Source organism: Myodes glareolus, chromosome 26, assembly GCF_982192425.1.
Source record: "Myodes glareolus chromosome 26, mMyoGla1.1, whole genome shotgun sequence".
NCBI classification, from domain to species: Eukaryota; Metazoa; Chordata; class Mammalia; order Rodentia; family Cricetidae; genus Myodes; species Myodes glareolus.
Genome location: NC_142051.1, coordinates 28,914,124 through 28,923,930, shown reverse-complemented (window position 1 = coordinate 28,923,930; position 9,807 = coordinate 28,914,124). Strand labels below are relative to the sequence as shown.

Below are 9,807 nucleotides of genomic sequence, written 5' to 3'. Positions count from 1 at the left end.
CCCTGTGAAATATAAAAATAAATTTTTACTTTTAATGACTAACTTATTTTAATTCCACTTTATGATTACTGTATACAGTGCTGACATAAATTGAATATATATAGTAATGATGTATTTCAATCACTTTCAATTCTTTTGAGTATATCCCCAGATGTGTGTGTGTGTGAATTCTATTTTTGGGAAGCAACCTTATGACTTTTTCATATTAGGTGCCCCATTTGACATTCCCAACTTTAGTGAAGAACGCTATTTTTCAGCGTCCTTGTCAGCACTTATTAGAGTCTACTCATGAAGCTGTCAATCTGAATAGGTATGAGATAGTAAATCACACTGTAGCTTTATCCACCTTCATATAATGGCTAATGACTTTGAACATTTGTTAATGGTATTATTTTTCATGTGTATTCTTTGCAGAAATTTATATCCAGTCTTTTAAATATATTTTTAAAGGAGATTGTTTAGTTTTGTCATTGGATTGCTGCAGTTCTCTCTATATAAGTTATGAGTTAATTTGCATTTTAGTTTTATACTTACAAATGTTTTATTATGGTCACAATCTCACCCTCTTTAATTCCCCTTTTACCCCAGTTTTATGCTCTCTTCTACTAATAAATTCGTTTCAAACTTTCAGGTCTCTTTGTTTTGTGAACCTTTATGTTGAATCAACCCTCTCTTAATGTAGGCATGGACAGAACCAGAGACTGGAACTGAGGACCCTGGATTCTCCTCTGAAAATATTCTCTCTGCTCCCACAAGAGCCTTCTTCAACCATGTGATCCCAAGAGAGGGTTCAGATAGGTCCCATGATCCCAACACCCCACCTTTGACCATATTTTGAGAGACTCAACTGTACTGGCAACTTCAGCAAATTTGAGTCCGTGAGTGCATCACACATGTTATGTCCATAAGATAGACTTCATCTCACTTCTTCCCATCATCTTAATTCTTCTGGCTCCTCTTCTGAGATGTTCCCTGTGCCTTAGACCTGGTAGTACGTATATCCCACAAAAGATTGAACTCAAAACTTATTTGCAGTACCTGAGCTAGCCATAGACTATTCCTCTATTACACTCATTTGTTACATTTATTTTGTCAAATACTTTTTCCACTTCTGTGAGTTCTTTTTTCACTAGACCATGTGTTTTAATAAGCAATCCTTTGGTTCTGATATGGTTTGATTTGACTGTTATTACATATTTACTCATGACCTGAATGTCATGTCAAAGAAAGCATCATCAAAACCCATGTCATAAATGAGTTTCCCTGCATTTCCTTCTAATAATTTTATAGTTAAGCCTTTTTATGATTTAATTTTCATTCATTTGAATTCATTTACATGTCTTCTGAGATAATTGTCTAGTTTCAGCCGATTGCATATCAATGACCTATTCTTTCAGAATCATTTCTTGAAGCATGTTCTTTCTTCAGGAAATACTGTCTGTGCCCTTGGTGGAAACCTTTTGAGCACACAGTAGATGTTCATGTATTTATTTAGTGGTAATAGGAATTGAATGAAGGACATTGCTCATGCTAAACAAGAATTCTAAGTGTGGTCATACCTGGTATGTTAAAGCTTTATTTATTTGCTTACTGTTCAACTTTAGTAGTCTAAATATCTGTCATTTCATTGGAACCACCTGTTTTAGTAGAGAGCTATGGGAAGAAGCCCAGTGTAGGAGAAGCTTAGATAAAATCCGTAATGCTTTCTGCTATGCTTTCTCTTTGATGACTTTTGATAAAAATGGGTAATACTTCCTAGGGCAGATAGATCATTGTCAAAATGTGGAGTATCATCTCCAGGCAATAATGAATATACAAATTGGTATCTAGAATATCAGTTCCATTTGTATATTTAAGAGTAATAAATGACATGTATTAAAAATTAATCAAGGAAGTGACTCCTGACATGTAGATGATTCTTGCCATTAAATAGATGAGATGGGATGGATTATGGGAAGGATGGTATGAGGGGTGGAAAAGATGAGAGATATTTAAAGTATGCAATCAGTGTATGGCGGGTTATATCCAGGAGGAAAATCCTTAACGATTCAATGAAACCCTAACTGTTTCATATTTTAGTAGCCTGGTAGGTAGTGGTGCTTTCTTTGCCTTGGAGCTTCTGAGGTGTATGAAGCTACGCTTTGTTTCTTGTATACATAATATCCTCCAGAATGTATAATCCCCGTCCTCCAGTTCTGATTCTGTAGTAGATCAGGTTAAAAGCAGGATTTTGATCTAACTTTTTTCTGATTTTCAGATGATTGCATTACCTTTGTTTTCCCTTTGTTTGGGAAACTCCATTCTTAGCATGGACCCAAGAGACTACATAAACATCGGACCCATTGCCACATACAAACACACAGCATACACAAGATTGGTTTTTTAGGCATTGGACTTTTTTTCAAAAGTGCACAGACTCTCAAAAGTTTCTATGCCCTTAATTGCCCTGTCTAAATATTACATTCTTTTTCATATGACAAATCTAACACAGAAATCTGTGCATGTTAAAAATCCTTAAGTGCTTTGCTTGATGATAACACACCAGATGAACTCTATTTTATGTCTCAAATCTAGAATATTATTTAAATGACTTAATGTTCAGGACTAAGTACAAAAATTTTAATTTGCTTCATTGACAACTTATTAGAATTAGATGTTCTTCCTTTTTTATTTTTATGTATCATTTTGATTTTGTATGTCATTTGAGAACTATGTATTTCTATGCAGAACTGCATACATTTAAGTGATTGTACCTTAAAAACGCCATTTTTATTATTGTATAGGAAATGTTAAATAACAAATCTGTATATTATAAAAGATAGTAAAATTCATCCAAATAAAAGAATAAATTTATAATAGATAAATGATCATGGAAATAGAACAAAATAGGAATTCTTTTTAACTAAAAACTTTGGTTTTATCACACAGAACTGTGCATATCTTGATGGTGTGGATTCTATAGTGTAGTCTGAAGGAAGGAAATAGTGCACATAAATTCCGTGCCAGTAGACACTTTAAAATACTAGATTTAGCAGCAGTCACATTAGCTTAGATAATGGGAGAATTTTTCTCCATTGAAAATGCTCGCTGTCGCTTGAGAAGAACTTACTGAGGCAGCCTGCCATCTAGCTTTTTCACAGAAAAACAGGCTTGCAGACTGCAGATGAGAGTCTGGAACACAGACAGTTTTAACTTAGCCCTTCCTAATTTATCTCAAGCGTTTTCAATTCATCTTCACTGCTCTGTGCACACAGGAACACCAGATTGCCTTCCCTGGGGAAGAGACTGCAGCCGGGGATCTAGAGAGCTGTCACATTCCAAGAAATATTTAAATTGTGCTGATTTTCTTCTGGAGAGCTGAGCCCAGGGAACGAAACTCTTCATCCAGTCAGAGCTTTGCGGGCAATAGATCAGAGGATATTGCCAGGTTCCTAATGGATTATTGTTATCGGGCAGGTTTTCTCTGAAGGTACGTAGTTATTTTCTCAATTCATTACCCTCTCCTATTTGTCAAGTAATAAGCTAATGAGCTGGGAATACAAACCTGTAAACAGAGAAAGATGTTAAGGAGTCAGTATTGACTGACTAATGGCACTTTATTGCTGCATGTTTGTCTGTGAAATAATTGGATTTCTTTATTAAGATGAGTATATAGACTTTGAGCTGCAGTGTCAGCACAAAACAGGCAAAACCAAAACAAATCCGTGCTGCAGGCTGCATTATAATAAGTTCATATTAATTCTCTAGAGGGGTTTCCTTTTGTGGCTGCAGCCAATAATGAAGGGAAATACATACTTTGAAAACTTGCTCCAGCCTGCGTATTTTGGAATAGTCATAACATTTTCTCTCTTTCTTGGCAAATACTTTCTATCAAATGCTGTCATTAAATGTGCTGTTTGTCACGAATGCTTATGCAGATATAGGAATGATGGAATTACTTAATTTTGACAAACTCCAGTATAAGAATTTCTGAGAAATGATAAGGGGGCATGTTGTTTGTGTTGCTGATCTATATTTGTGGGTTTGAATAAATTGTATAAAATTAATTACTACCCTGCAAGTGAATTATATTGTAAGATTTATTTAAGTTTTCCAGACAAATAATGTTACCATATTCCCTTTGGTGGTAAAGCATTAAGTAAAGTACAATGTTCAAAGCTGACAAACTTCTGAACAGTAGCTGAGCTAACAAAAGGGGATAAAACATCTTTATCCTAATTACAATGTGCCTTATTTTACTCTGATCTATTGCCACTGGAAAGGATGACTTCTCTCTGTGTTTTCTAAAAGTTAAAGGTGGATGTGTAAATTATGGCCCCATGTTCTCCATCAGAAAAGAATGGGGGTTCTAGGTAGAATGCAAGCCCAGGACAAACACAGAGTTTATAAAACAAGAGGACATCTTTAAAGCTACAGCGTTAAGGGCTTTTGATGACTGTGTGAATGGGCTCAGTGAAACCTCCTGCGTTGCTGGTACTTTTCCATGGTGAGAAATGACTCTTAGACTCAATGGAATTGCAGGTTTCGTTGGTGTGGAGTGCAGGGTACCAGCTGCTCTGTTTGGACCGGAACGCAGAGTTTGCCCACCTCTCTGTGGGTTAATCACAGACTTAGAAGAGGAAATGGGGGCTGAGCTTTGCAAGGGCACTTAGTAAATGTTCTACATTCTTTGTAGCATTGGAGAGAGTGTTAGGAAAAAAAGAAACGAGAGAGACACTGAAGGAGTGGGTCCCACAAACAGTCACTGTGAGTGTATTACTCTGAGCCTCAGAGGAATTGTAAAGGGCAAAAGAGAAGAAAAATAGAAGAGAGTAAAGAGAATAGAGTCCTCAAACTCTACTTTCAAGTGCTGTCTCCCTTGAATCATACAAGGAATTGAATAATATGAGCTGAAATTGAGGCTTTCCTAAGGACACTTTCATTTGGCAAGCTGTTCTCTTTTGTGAAACCTCTTTTCCCACTTGTTCCCAGTCTGGCTTCTCCACCAATAATGAAACTCTCCAATTCAAATCCACACAGGAACACCCAGTCCTCGCATGCCTCTTGTCTCAGATCCTTCTCAATCAATAGTGTAAGAAAACTACTGGACGAGGTGTGTCCATTTCCTTTAAATCATTGAAATTTTTAGAAAATTCAGTCTCTGTTCCAAACAACACTAGCAATGTTATTTTAGGGAATGCATTTAGGTGTTGTAGAAGGGGACCAATATCAAACGTAGTTGGGTCAGTTTGGAGCAAAAGGAAGATATGATGTTAGGTAAACAATAAGTTATAAATTTACAGTAGAACATTCTATGAATTGAACAAATTTGAAAATAGCTCTACCTATCAAATTGCAATGAAAATTCTTATCACTCTGGCCTCATATTAACCTTTGTTTACACTCTTGCCATCTCCTCGGCCTTCCCCTAGGATGCATTTACTTACCCAGCTATTTAAATTGGCTCAGCTTCTTGTTCTAGTACTAAAAGTTATTTTATTTCATCTTATGGTGAGTTCATTGCTAAATATATTACTGTAATTTCATTTTATTATTTGCCACTAAATAACATTAACATTTATTGAGTGCTTGTGATGTGCTTGCTGCTTCTGAGCAACATGTAGTAGGAAACCATGTAATGTTATCGCCTCCTAAATCAAACAGTTTATTAATATTTCAGGGCCTCTAATTGGTACACAGAAAATGAGGAAATTAAACCTGGCTTTCCTAGTGGCCTCTTCTGTACACATGATGTATTAAATGTGTAATATTCAGTCTGTGACTTCAATTTATCTTTATCGGGGACTCATGCAGATTATCTGGTTGCCTTCAAATATTCGTTTTACTTCATGCCATATGTTAAATAGCATAATGGACAGAACATTGGACTGAGGGTAAGAGAAATAGCATTAGATGCAGTAGGCAAGTTTATGTAAGTTCCCTGAACTCTATGTACCTGTTATTTTGTGACTGGAACAATGATATCTTCTCTGACCAAATTGGTTTAGAGAGATCACATTCTCAAGTATCAAGCAATTCAAGCACAATGAATACTGAATAAATGATACCCATCTCAAAGGCAGTTATATCATAACCTTTCAAGTAAGAAACATAATGTTCCAAATGAAACTACTTTGGCGCTCCATGTTTTTCATTAATGCATGTCTGTTGGCTTGGTTTGTAATATCATAATCATATTTAATAAGAAATCAAACTTTAATAGTGTTTTACCATTTGGTAATAAATTACTTGTAGATACACCAAAAATATTATGCATTGAAATATAAATTCAGAAAAAATGATTAGTTTTAGAAACCAGTGGGTATATTTTATATAGATATCAAATATCTTAATTACCAGTCATAACTTAGCAAGGGAAACCGACATAAATGTATGTCATCTCTTTTGTAGCTCTTCCCAAAGGACATAACAATGGAAGCCAATAAATCCTCTTACTCATTAGTCTTTACCCTTCAACCCCCTTATTTGCATTTTATTTTGTTATTATCCCTACTAGAGAGATGACCTCACATTCCAACTGCTCAGAGGAGTTCAAGCATATAAAACCTCCCCTCAAGGAGCAAAGTAAATACATGAGGACAGTAGTTAAAATAAACCTCAACATCTGGCCTGATGGCACCATAAATACTCATTGTTTCTTTTAATGAAAAAAGATTTCTTTCTTCTGATTATGGCGTCCTTTCCCTCCACTCCTCCCACTGCCTCCCACCTCTCTTCCCAATAGGATCCACTCCTTTTCTCTCTATCATTTGAAAACGGGCTTCCAAGGGATAATAGCAAAATAATAGATAAGTAAAATGAAATAACACAGAAGAATAGAGGGAAAAAGTAGAAGAGAGACAGAAGAACAAGAGACTCATTTTCGCACACTGGGGAATCCCATAAATACACTATACTGGAAGGCATATACTTATGAAGAGGAACACATTTGGACCGGTTCAGACCCTATATGTGCTGCCCAGTGTTGATGAGATTTCATCCCTTGATTTATTTACAGGATCTGGCTTTGTTGGTGTCCTTCATTCCCTCTGGCTCTTACGTTCTTTCTGCCTCCTCTACCACAATGGTCTCTGGGCCTTGGGGGGGCAGATTTAGCAGGGACATCCCACTTATCGCTGAGTGTTCCACAGTCTCTCACTCTTCCTAGAATATCAGGCAGTGGCCTTCTGTGTATGTTTCCATCTGATGTAGGTGAAAGCATCTTTGTTGGCAGCTGAGAAAGGGACTAAGCTATAAGTATAACAGAATGTCATTATCAATCATTATTATTTTATCTATTTATCTATCTATGTATCTATTTACTTATTTGTTTATTTTTATTCTAGTATTTGTTTTTAGGCCACTGAGATACCTAGTAAATGGTTTTTGATCACCTAAACAGTGCTGGGCGTAGTAAACATCTACATGGTCCTTAAGTTAAATCAGGTACTTGCTTCTGCCACCATTGCCCTAGCATATCTTTTAGGCAGGACACCATTATTAATCAAAGATTTTGTGGTTGACTCGATGTCTCTGTTTCTCTATTAGTAGTATGCATAGGAGCTTCCAATAACAAAGACCATAGAATATTGGGGCAAAGACTGTTATGTAGATACTAGCTGGACTTTTCCATGTTCACTTAATTGTGTAGGCACTGTCTTCAGCAATGGGCCCTGGTGTCATTTTTTAGAGAGCAATTTATAGTCTTAGTAGCAGCCTGGGCTGTTTAAGGATTCCAACAGGAGCCCTTTGGCCAACAACTCAATTTGATGTAACCTAGTACTGGTCCCGGAAACATGATTTGATGATAAGAGATATCAAATTAAAACTTTGTCTCCTCTGCCATTTACTGATTGCATTTAGATTGATTAATAAATATATGCACAAATCATATTTGTCCATACTATTTTTACAAATTTGCACACCCATCATCAGGAATCAGTAGCAGAGGGTTTCACTAATCTTAGCCCTTCAGTGGAGTGTAAGATAAATTCTCAAAGCAATTTTGCTTTGATTTTTCTGATGATGAAGGATGTTGAACATTTCTTTAAGTGTTACATAGGCATTTGCATTTTCTCTTTTAAGAATTCTCTGTGTAGATTTGTACATGGTTTTTAAGTTGGATTATATTTTGGTGTCATATAGTCCTTTAAACTTCTCTATATGTTTTGTAAACTAGTCCTCTACTGGATGTGTATTGTTAAAAATCTTCTCCAATTCTGAAGGCTGTTTTTTTGTCCAAATGATGGTATATTTGGTTATGCAGCAGTTTCTCAATCTCATGATTTGTAGTAGTAGTGAAACTGTCACATGCAAAAAATCAGTTCATCCAAATGTTGATTTTTACAGTGATTTTAAACCTCACTACAACAATATCCAGTGTGGAAACTGTCTTACATTGGGTCTCAGAATTAATGAAAACATGTGTGTCTGGTTTTGCAATGTACTTTATATACTCAGAATATATGGGAAATTTACTTAACCCTGAATGTATAGAGATCAAATAGTAAACTTTCTGATATTGAAATTTTGTTGTTGAAGCAAGAAGATAATTACTTGGAAGAATAATTGTAGAGAAGTTTATACTATATTATAGCTCTATTGGTATTTAGGCACCAAGTAGGACAGACTTGTAATATTCTTTTATGTTCTTATCTGTCACCATTACCAATACTACCTTAAGAGGCAAATACCTCCCAATTTAGTAAACACAAAATAATTTATGCATATGACTTGACCGGACTCTTCTAAACTTTCTTGAAACCTGTATACTTTCCTGATTCTCAAATTTAGAAACTTTAATACTTTATTAAAATGTAATCTGATCTGTAAGGCAGAGTATACTATTAGTCCCAGCATTGAGGAGGCAATGGTAAGCAAATCTTTGAATTAATGGCTAGCCTGGTATATAGATTGGGTTCTAGGAGACGAAGAACTAGTTGCACAGATAAACCCTGTCTCAAAGAACTAAAAAGGAAAGAAAAAAAATATTATGACCTACATTCTATTTCAATTCAGTTTCCTAATGTTTTTCCTTGTCCAAGCAAGGTCGTTAGTAGATAAATATCCATAGATTAATGTTTAATGAGTAAAAAGATGCAGCAACATTGTTTTAGTGAAACTCTTTTCCTGTAAGTATAAAAATAGTCATGGGTATCATGGTTAATGCCATCACATTGCCAGTTTGAAATGTACCCAAGTGCTGAGTTGCTTTGACTTACCTTTATTTTTCAACTTCCAATAGAATCTGAGATCTCACATATTCATTTCCTATATTTCTTCCAACTCCAGGAAGATAATTTCTGAAATTTAATTCACCATCTTTGATACAAATAAAATTTTAAACTGAGTAACTTGGTCACCAATACCTCAAGGTGAATTTTCCTTTAGCAATACCTGATTAATAGTTGATTCATTTTGCTTTTGATGTATGTTTTGCCAGCAAGATAGGTTTTTGTCAGCTGATGAAAGATCAAAGGAATTGTGATATATAGGATGCAGAATATTGTTTATTTTTAAGAAGAAATTAAATAATTTGAGACAACATGTATAGAACCTACTTGCTATTATGTGTTTTGAAATAATTCAATCAAAATCTTAGTAAAGCAAAGCAAGTTATTCATATGAGATTGTGAATGATGAAAAATATCTTTATGGAGACACAAAATATTGTTTATCATACACATCTTCCTCAGTTTTCTCTAATACTCATTAGTGTTTACCCTTTGTATGAGGATACACAGTAGATGTTATGGGATGAATTATGTTTGCCCAGATAAAAACATAGAAACTCTAATTTAAGGGCCCTTGACATGGTGACTTTTGGAG

General features: G+C 35.3%; 1 protein-coding gene across 4 annotated transcripts in view; it reads left to right on the top strand.

Annotated features, from left to right (window-relative positions):
• Nucleotides 1–3,155: 3,155 nt before the first annotated feature.
• The window catches only part of Mgat4c (MGAT4 family member C), a 575,343-nt gene continuing 568,691 nt past the window's right edge, over nucleotides 3,156–9,807 (top strand). For all 4 annotated transcript variants that reach the window (XM_085683482.2, XM_085683479.2, XM_085683477.2 and 1 more), the window contains exon 1: nucleotides 3,156–3,469. The gene's annotated coding sequence lies outside the window, so the exon portion shown is untranslated. The remainder of the gene's footprint in view (nucleotides 3,470–9,807) is intronic.